This window comes from Phyllobates terribilis, unplaced genomic scaffold (genome assembly GCF_046119375.1).
Source record: "Phyllobates terribilis strain yellow unplaced genomic scaffold, ASM4611937v1 Scaffold_10__3_contigs__length_209671492, whole genome shotgun sequence".
NCBI lineage: Eukaryota > Metazoa > Chordata > Amphibia > Anura > Dendrobatidae > Phyllobates > Phyllobates terribilis.
The window spans coordinates 209,465,958-209,474,549 of record NW_027362770.1 but is presented as its reverse complement, the minus strand read 5'-3'; the positions used below and the strand labels follow the sequence as shown (position 1 = coordinate 209,474,549).

The 8,592-nt window shown below is 58.1% G+C and overlaps 1 non-coding gene across 1 annotated transcript; it reads left to right on the top strand.

The window, feature by feature from the left end:
• Positions 1–7,570: 7,570 nt before the first annotated feature.
• LOC141164942 (5.8S ribosomal RNA) lies at positions 7,571–7,724 on the top strand. The gene has a single exon (XR_012250988.1). It is a non-coding gene; the product is annotated as a 5.8S ribosomal RNA (ribosomal RNA).
• The last annotated feature ends 868 nt before the right edge of the window (positions 7,725–8,592 follow it).

The window sequence follows — 8,592 nt, the reverse complement described above, 5'->3', positions numbered from 1 at the left end:
ACCAGCTTGCCCGCTCACCTGGGAGCGCACATCTGCTACCTGCCTGCTAGCCTACCTGGAGGCTCTGCCGTCACGTGCTGTGACCACTTGCCTGTCCAGTGACTCCTGCCCGCTCACCTGGGAGCGCTCATCTGCTGCCTGTCTGCTAGCCTACCTGGAGGCTCTGCCGTCACGTGCTGTGACCACCCGCCTGTCCAGAGACTTCTGCCCGCTCACCTGGGAGCGCTCATCTGCCGCCTGTCTGTTGGTCTTCCTGGAGGCTCCGCCGTCACATTCTGTGACCACCCGTTTATCCAGAGACTCTCGCCTGCTCACCTGGGTGCTCACGTCTACCATCAGCCGCCACAGGTCGTACCAACCCTTTACCCAGAGACTGCCCCGGTCACTTGCCGTGACCATCTGCCCGTTCACCCAGAGACTGCCCCGGTCACTTGCCGTGATCATCTGCCCGTTCACCCAGAGACTGCCCCGGTCACTTGCCGTGACCATCTGCCCGTTCATCCAGAGACTGCCCCGGTCACTTGCCGTGACCTCCTGCCCGTTCTTCTAGAGACTGTCCCGGTCCCCTGCTGTGACTGCCTGCCTGGTCGCCACCCGCTCCCTTACAAGGACCGCCCCCTTGTATAGTAGCTCAGAGGTTCCGCCTCCCAGACCCGTTACACTGCGTGGGGGGACTTTTGCTGGTTGCCTATCCCAAGTCAGAGAGGTGTTCCTGGGTTGAAGTGAGCCTGGCCAGACCCCCCCCGCGGGCCCTGGTTCTCCACATGGGGGTGCCGTCAAGGCTAAAATCTGGATTTTTAGGCTGAGGAGAGGCTCCATGAGGGCGGATGCTTTTGTGGCTTCGACCCCAGTGCTGTTCCACATCCAGTACCCCCTCTGCAAGGGCGCCTGTACCCGAGTCGCGCTTTCAGGACTCGTGGGCACGTATCTCCCGACGACAGGGGTTTGCAGCCTCCGTACGTGGGCCAGTCCCTACATGCACCCCTGCTCTTCCTCCGATCGATCTGGCACAGTGCTCCTGGGTGGGGAGGTGGCGCCGCTCGCTCGACCTGGGCTTTGGAGCCCGCGCCGGCTTAAGGTGAGCGGTCCCCTTCCTCCTCTACCCCCGGGCTTTTGACCCCTGTCTTTGGGCGTGCAAGCCGGACTCGCCTCCCATCCGCGGAGGTGGCTGAGCCGTGGGGAGTTTGACCCGACCCAAGCAAAGTCAGCGTTCCAATGACCCTCACGGGCGAACGCCGGGGTGCCCACCCACCCACGCGTGGGGGCATCCTTTTGAGGTTACGGGTGTGAGGGACTACGCTGGAGGGTGACGCCGACACGGCCAGGCCGATAACAACCCTCGCGACCTCCGCGTCGCTGGGTTAGTGCCAGAGCCGCGACGGAACCTGACCGCCAGTTCCCCTCTCCAAATCCTCATGCCTGTCCGCCGGTGGGTTGAGGACCCCCCACGGCGGAGGCAGGTCTAAGCCAGACGGTGGTGCCGCATAGGCTCCCCCCACATGCCATCTCCCTGAGCGACCCTGTGTGTCGTCTTGGGTGTGGTTGGTGAGACGGGGGCGGCTGTGGCATCCTCCGGAGGCCAGTCACCTCGCCCTCCCCGTGCAAGGGGTGTTTTCCAGACGCCTGCCGCTTCGGGACCATGCACTCCACAGCGAGCCGCTTTTCCCGTACAGGTCCCCGCACAGGCCTCTCAGCTCCCCTCGCTGCGATCTATTGAAAGCCATCCCTCGAGACAAGCTTTTGTCCCTCCCAAGGAGTTTGCCTCCCCTCCTAAGGGAACCCTGGATGCCAAAGGGGCCTGATCAACCCCCCCACGCCATAAGGCTGCTGGTTTCATAGGCCGCCCTCAAACTCAGATTTTGCCAAACAAATCACAAGCCTCCTTGGCAGCGACAGCTATGACCGATGCGGGACACATTGTGAGCGGCCGGGCCGCGAACCCACCACGCCAAAAAGCCTCCGCCCGCGACTAGATGTATTCGGAAGGGGGCTTAATAGTCGCCCCCGTGCAAGTCGGTGGAGGGCTAAAATATTCGCCTTGTGGTAGTCGGTGGAGGGCTTAATAGTGCTGCGGTGTCCAGAAACAGTTCCAGAATTTTGAGCTGAGGCCCCCCAGTCTTCCTCTATAGAGAGGGGAAATATGTGTGAGGGTACACCAGGAGTGTTCCAAATGTATGGGTGAAATATATATCCCACAGGGGAAAAATTGAAAAAAAGTTTAAAAAATTTTTTTTGTGGGCTTAGAAAATTTTCACACATGTGTCAGACTTCCAGAGAGGGGAACATGTCAGTGAGCGCATCCGATTTCAGTTCCAGAGCGATTCACCCGATGAGTCCTTCATACTTAGTCGTTTTTTTGGCACATTTCTGACTTTTTGAAAATTTCACTTTTTTGGGAAAATATCCAGTAAATGAGGGAATAATATGTGTGAGGGTATCCCAGGAGAGTTCCAAATGTGTGGGTAAAATATATATCCCACGGGGGTAAAATTGAAATAAAGTTGAAAAACTGTCCCCAGTTGCAGTAATGCAGTCTGCCCACTAGATGTTGCCAAAGAGGCAAAAAGTGAAAAAGAGCCAGAATGAGGAAATTCTTGTGAGCCGAATCCAGGTGACACTACCAAGCGATGGGACACTTTTTTGCAAGTGTCCCTGTAGAGGGTATAGGGTGACACTCCATGCAAATACTCAGTTTTGCAGACCACCGGAAGAATATATGAGAGAGAGGTACCTCTCAGCCCCGACACATTTCGACTCCCGATGAGTCCTTCATACTTAGTCGTTTTTTTGGCAAATTTCTGACTCTTTGAAAATTTCAATTTTTTGTGAAAATTTCCGCTAAATGAGGGAATACTATGTTATAGGACATCCCAGGAGGGCTCCAAATGTGTGGGTAAAATATATATCCCACGTGGGGAAAATTGAAAAAAAGTTGAAAAAAAATTTTTGCGGACTTAGAAAATTTTTCAACTTGTGTCAGACTTCCAGAGAGGGGAAAATGTGAGTGAGCGCATCCGATTTCAGTTCCAGAGCGATTCGCCCGATGAGTCCTTCATACTTAGTCTTTTTCAGAAGTCACAATTTTGACTTCCAGGACCCGCCAAACGTTGGTAAATTGAATCCGCTCACCAGTTCCAAGTGTTTTGAGGTGTCCCCGGTTGCAGTAATGCAGCCTGCCCACTAGATGTCGAAAAAGAGACAAAAAGTGAAAAAGAACCAGAATGAGGAAATTCCAGGGAGCCGAATCCGCCTGACAGTTCCAGGCGATCGGGTACTTTTTGGCATGCGTCCCTAAAGTGGGTATAGGATGACACTCCATGCAAAGACCCAGTTTTGCACACCACCGGCAGAATATATGAGAGAGAGGTACCTCTCAGCCCCGACACATTTCGACTCATTTAAGCTGGTTTTCACCTCCGTAGGCCCGGGTACGCGTTTTGGCTATGAGTCCCTGTTCGGCTGGAGGTCTGCACCTTGGCTGAACCCAGGCTTCCGCAGCTGCGTGGGGGGACTTTTGCTGGTTGCCTATCCCAAGTCAGAGAGGTGTTCCTGGGTTGAAGTGAGCCTGGCCAGACCCCCCCCCGCGGGCCCTGGTTCTCCACATGGGGGCGCCTCAAGGCTAAAATCTGGATTTTTAGGCTGAGGAGAGGCTCCATGAGGGCGGATGCTTTTGTGGCTTCGACCCCAGTGCTGTTCCACATCCAGTACCCCCTCTGCAAGGGCGCCTGTACCCGAGTCGCGCTTCCAGGACTCGTGGGCACGTATCTCCCGACGACAGGGGTTTGCAGCCTCCGTACTTGGGCAAGTCCCTCCACGCACCCCTGCTCTTCCTCCGATCGATCTGGCGCAGCGCTCCCGGGTGGGGAGGTGGCGCCGCTCACTCGGCCCGGGCTTTGGAGCCCGCGCCGGTTTAAGGTGAGCGGTCCCCTTCCTCCTCTACCCCCGGGCTTTCGACACCTATCTTTGGGCGCGCACGCCGGCCTCGCCTCCCGTCCGTGGAGGTGGCCTAGCCGTGGGGAGTTTTACCCGACCCAAGCGAAGGCAGCGGTCCGACGACCCGCACGTGCGAACGGCATGGTGCCCACCCACCAAGGCGTGGGGGCCCGTCTTCCGAATCCCTCCCTGTGCGGGGAAGCACAACTATCTCCGAGGGCGGCCCTTTTCTTCCAGATGCGTACACGGCCAGCGGAGGCCCTCGTGTCCGAAAAGGCGGCGTCCGCGGCGGTGGCGACAGCAGCGGTGGTGGGTGGCGTCTCCGCGCCACTGCCGAGCTTCGCGCTTTACAGTCTTTTCCCGGATCCCTATGTCAGTGGGGAGGACGACAGAGATGTGGAGGCAGGCGAAGGGGGTTCTCACCGTGCAAGGGCGCCTGTACCCGAGTCGCGCTTCCAGGACTCGTGGGCACGTATCTCCCGACGACAGGGGTTTGCAGCCTCCGTACTTGGGCAAGTCCCTCCACGCACCCCTGCTCTTCCTCCGATCGATCTGGCGCAGCGCTCCCGGGTGGGTAGGTGGCGCCGCTCGCTCGGCCCGGGCTTTGGAGCCCGCGCCGGCTTAAGGTGAGCGGTCCCCTTCCTCCTCTATCCCCGGGCTTTCGACACCTATCTTTGGGCGCGCACGCCGGCCTCGCCTCCCTTCCGTGGAGGTGGCCGAGCCGTGGGGAGTTTGAGCCGACCCCAGCGAAGGCAGCGGTCCGACGACCCGCACGGGCTAACGGCGGGGTGCCCACCCACCCAGGCGTGGGGGCCCGTCGTCCGAATCGCTCCCTGTGTGGGGATGCACAACGATCTTCTCCGAGGGCGGCCCTTTTCTTCCAGATGTGTACCCGGCCAGCGATAGCGGCGGCGGTGGGTGGCGTCTCCGCGCCACTGCCGAGCTTCGCGATTTCCAGTCTTTTCCCGAGCCCCTACGTCAGTGGGGAGGACGACAGAGGTGTGGAGGCAGGCGAAGGGGGTTATCACCGTGCCGTGTGCCCCAGCCCGACCGTCGCCTTTCCCCCTCGACCCTCGTCCTCCCAGGCGGCTCGGCAGGGAGAAGGAGAGAGAGAGCGAGAGAGGGAGAGTGGAAACCCCAGAGCCGAGGGGTTATATGGAGAACGGGAGAAGGAACGAGGGCCAAGAGGTAGGGAGTACCCGCAGGCCTCTCCTCTCCCGAACCTCGACGCGGTCCAGTCGTGATGGGGGGCTACCTGGTTGATCCTGCCAGTAGCATATGCTTGTCTCAAAGATTAAGCCATGCACGTGTAAGTACACACGGACGGTACAGTGAAACTGCGAATGGCTCTTTAAATCAGTTATGATTCCTTTGATCGCTCCAAACCGTTGACTCGGACAACTGTGGTAATTCTAGAGCTAATACGTGCAAACGAGCGCTGGCCGCCAGGGATTCGTGCATTTATCAGACCAAAACCAATCCGGGGTCCCGGGCGCGGCGTCGAGACGGCCTCCGCGGCCTCCCCCCTGCTGCGCTCTCACCGTAAGCTTTGCGACTCTGGATAACCTCGGGCCGATCGCATTTCCCCGTGACGGCGACGATCCATTTGGGTGTCTGCCCTATCAACTTTTGATGGTACTTTCTGTGCCTACCATGGTGACCACGGGTAACGGAGAATCAGGGTTCGATTCCGGAGAGCGAGCCTGAGAAACGGCTACCACATCCAAGGAAGGCAGCAGGCGCGCAAATTACCCACTCCCGACCCGGTGAGGTAGTGACGAAAAATAACAATACAGGACTCTTTCGAGGCTCTGTAATTGGAATGAGTACACTTTAAATCCTTTAACGAGGATCTATTGGAGGGCAAGTCTGGTGCCAGCAGCCGCGGTAATTCCAGCTCCAGTAGTGTACACTAAAGCTGCTGCAGTTAAAAAGCTCGTAGTTGGATCTTGGGATCGAGCTGGCGGTCTGCCGCAAGGCGTGCTACCGCCAGTCCCAGCCCCTTTGCCTTGGGGCGCCTCCCCGATGCTCTTGACTGAGTGTCCCGGGGGCCCGAAGCGTTTACTTTGAAAAAATTAGAGTGTTCAAAGCAGGCAGCCACGCCTGAATACTCCAGCTAGGAATAATGGAATAGGACTCCGGTTCTATTTTGTTGGTTGTCGGAACTGGGGCCATGATTAAGAGGTACGGCCGGCGGCATCCGTATTGCGCCGCTAGAGGTGAAATTCTTGGACCGGCACAAGACGAACCAAAGCGAAAGCATTTGCCAAGAATGTTTTCATTAATCAAGAACGAAAGTCGGAGGTTCGAAGACGATCAGATACCGTCGTATTTCCGACCATAAATGATGCCAACTGGCGATCCGGCGGCGTCATTCCCATGACCTGCCGAGCAGCGTCCGGGAAACCAAAGTCTTTGGGTTCCGGGGGGAGTATGGTTGCAAAGCTGAAACTTAAAGGAATTGTTTGAAGGGCACCACCAGGAGTGGAGCCTGCGGCTTAATTTGACTCAACACGGGAAACCTCACCCGGCCCGGACACGGAAAGGATTGACAGATTGAAAGCTCTTTCTCGATTCTGTGGGTGGTGGTGCATGGGTGTTCTTAGTTGGTGGAGCGATTTGTCTGGTTAATTCCGATAACGAACGAGACTCCGGCATGCTAACTAGCTACGCGACCCCCCGTGGTCCGCGTCCAGCTTCTTAGAGGGACAAGTGGCGCTCAGCCACGCGAGATCGAGCAATAACAGATCTGTGATGCCCTTAGATGTCCGGGGCTGCACGCGCGCTACACTGAACGGACCAGCGTGTGTCTACCCTTCACCGACAGGTGCGAGTAACCTGCTGAACCCCGCTCGTGATGGGGATTGCAATTCTTCCCCGTGAACGAGGAATTCCCAGTAAGTGCGGGTCATAAGCTCGCATTGATTAAGTCCCTGCCCTTTGTACACACTGTCCGTCGCTACTACCGATTGGATGGTTTAGTGAGGTACTTGGATTGGCCCTGCCGGGGTCCGCCAAGACCCTGGCGGAGAGCCGAGAAGACGATCGAATTTGACTATCTAGAGGAAGTAAAAGTCGTAACAAGGTTTCTGTAGGTGAACCTGCAGAAGGATCATTAAGGCAGCGATGACCGAACCGAGGAGGCGCGGAGCTGGAAGCCGATTTCCCCGACTGCCTCCCCCTGCCCGAAGGGGGTGTGCGGCTGGGATACTTCCGCTCTGCCTGAGCTACCCGCACGCGGAGGGGCGGCAACGGTCCAGCGAGGGTTATCGCCGTGCGGACGACGACGACGGGAGGGTGTGGGGGAGCCCCTCTTGCTCCGTCGTCCCGAAGGACGCCTGGCCTCTCGGGGGGATCCTGCCGTGTTCCCCCCGCCCAGGAAAAAACCCACATGAAAGGCCGTCCCGGGTACCGTTCGCCCGTGCGCCCCTATACCCCTCTCCCCGGGGTTGCGGGTCCGGGGGGTAGGTCGATAAGTCTCGAGCCCTCCGTTGTTCCCCTCCCCGCCGGAGGGAGGGACGGCGGAGGCCGAGCACCCGGGGCAACAGGGCCAAGAAAAATCCCCGATGCACCCCCTCTGTTGCCGGCCGACGTACTGAAAAACCGGGCGCCCCAGAGCGCCCGGACCCAGAAGCGTGACTCTTAACGGTGGATCACTCGGCTCGCGCGTCGATGAAGAATGCAGCTAGCTGCGAGAATTAGTGTGAATTGCAGGACACATTGATCATCAACACTTCGAACGCACCTTGCGGCCCCGGGTTTCTCCCGGGGCTATGCCTGTCTGAGGGTCGCCCCTCCGTCGATCGCCTCCGTGGCGCAGCTGGGGTCCCGTCGCAAGGGATTTTCAGAGGGAGGCCCGAGGCTTCGCACCCCGACGCCCTCTCTCTCTCTCTCTCTCCCTTACGTCCCCCCAAGGCTAGACCCACCCGCCCGGTTACCCTCCGCCCCGACCCGAAGCGTGCCGTGAGGCTGTCTGTGGAGACACAGGGCTGCCTCCGGAGCTTCCAGGGGTTGGGGGGTAGCCGCCTGGGGCGGCGTGGAAGGGCACGCTCGCAGACCAGACTAAAGACCTCAGATCAGACGTGGCGACCCGCTGAATTTAAGCATATTAATAAGCGGAGGAAAATAAACTAACCAGGATTCCCTCAGTAACGGCGAGTGAAGAGGGAAGAGCCCAGTGCTGAATCCCTGTCCGTCCGGCGGGCGTCGGGAAATGTGGCATACGGGAGACCGGACCACCTCGGCGTCGCTCGGTTGCCCGGGTCCTTCTAATAGTGGCCCCAGCCCGTGGACGGTGGTAGGCCGTGTATTCTACGTTTGGAATAAAAGTGCAGACGAACATTTGAATGACTTTATTATTGGTTGTAATTTTTCTCAGTTTTACACTGGTTTGGTGCACCTAATTGGGATGAGCCGAAAGGTGTTTAAGCCTAGCCTCTCAATAGGCTTCGCTATCGGCCTCATGATTTCCATATTGTCTGCTTGCTGGTTCTCTGAATGACTGGGGGAAGCCAATACAGGTGGCTGACTGTCGTCTCCATCAGTCCGCCTGTCGTCTCCATCAACCTGGCTGTCGTCTCCATCAGCCAGCCTGTCGTCTTCATCAACCTGGCTGTCGTCTCCATCAGCCAGCCTGTCGGCTCCATCAGCCTGGCTGTC